The sequence below is a fragment of the Herpailurus yagouaroundi genome, unplaced genomic scaffold (genome assembly GCF_014898765.1).
Source record: "Herpailurus yagouaroundi ecotype Mexico unplaced genomic scaffold, PumYag 67681, whole genome shotgun sequence".
Lineage (NCBI taxonomy): Eukaryota > Metazoa > Chordata > Mammalia > Carnivora > Felidae > Herpailurus > Herpailurus yagouaroundi.
The window spans coordinates 839,707-841,253 of NW_024420481.1; positions in this window are offsets into that span (position 1 = coordinate 839,707).

Sequence of the window (1,547 nt, forward strand, 5' to 3'; positions counted from 1 at the left end):
AGACTCCACCAAAAGTCTGCTAGAACTGATACATGAATTCAGCAAAGTTGCAGGATACAAAATCAATGTACAGAAATCAGTTGCATTCTTATACACTAACAATGAAGCAACAGAAAGACAAATAAAGAAACTGATCCCATTCACAATTGCACCAAGAAGCATAAAATACCTAGGAATAAATCTAACCAAAGATGTAAAGGATCTGTATGCTGAAAACTATAGAAAGCTTATGAAGGTAATTGAAGAAGATTTAAAGAAATGGAAAGACATTCCCTGCTCATGGATTGGAAGAATAAATATTGTCAAAATGTCAATACTACCCAAAGCTATCTACACATTCAATGCAATCCCAATCAAAATTGCACCAGCATTCTTCTCGAAACTAGAACAAGCAATCCTAAAATTCATATGGAACCACAAAAGGCCCCGAATAGCCAAAGGAATTTTGAAGAAGAAGACCAAAGCAGGAGGCATCACAATCCCAGACTTTAGCCTCTACTACAAAGCTGTCATCATCAAGACAGCATGGTATTGGCACAAAAACAGACACATAGACCAATGGAATAGAATAGAAACCCCAGAACTAGACCCACAAACGTATGGCCAACTCATCTTTGACAAAGCAGGAAAGAACATCCAATGGAAAAAAGACAGTCTCTTTAACAAATGGTGCTGGGAGAACTGGACAGCAACATGCAGAAGGTTGAAACTAGACCACTTTCTCACACCATTCACAAAAATAAACTCAAAATGGATAAAGGACCTGAATGTGAGACAGGAAACCATCAAAACCCTAGAGGAGAAAGCAGGAAAAGACCTCTCTGACCTCAGCCGTAGCAATCTCTTACTCGACACATCCCCAAAGGCAAGGGAATTAAAAGCAAAAGTGAATTACTGGGACCTTATGAAGATAAAAAGCTTCTGCACAGCAAAGGAAACAACCAACAAAACTAAAAGGCAACCAACAGAATGGGAAAAGATATTTGCAAATGACATATCGGACAAAGGGCTAGTATCCAAAATCTATAAAGAGCTCACCAAACTCCACACCCGAAAAGCAAATAACCCAGTGAAGAAATGGGCAGAAAACATGAATAGACACTTCTCTAAAGAAGACATCCGGATGGCCAACAGGCACATGAAAAGATGTTCAGCGTCGCTCCTTATCAGGGAAATACAAATCAAAACCACACTCAGATATCACCTCACGCCAGTCAGAGTGGCCAAAATGAACAAATCAGGAGACTATAGATGCTGGAGAGGATGTGGAGAAACGGGAACCCTCTTGCACTGTTGGTGGGAATGCAAATTGGTGCAGCCGCTCTGGAAAGCAGTGTGGAGGTTCCTCAGAAAATTAAAAATAGACCTACCCTATGACCCAGCAATAGCACTGCTAGGAATTTATCCAAGGGACACAGGAGTACTGATGCATAGGGGCACTTGTACCCCAATGTTCATAGCAGCACTCTCAACAATAGCCAAATTATGGAAAGAGCCTAAATGTCCATCAACTGATGAATGGATAAAGAAATTGTGGTTTATATACA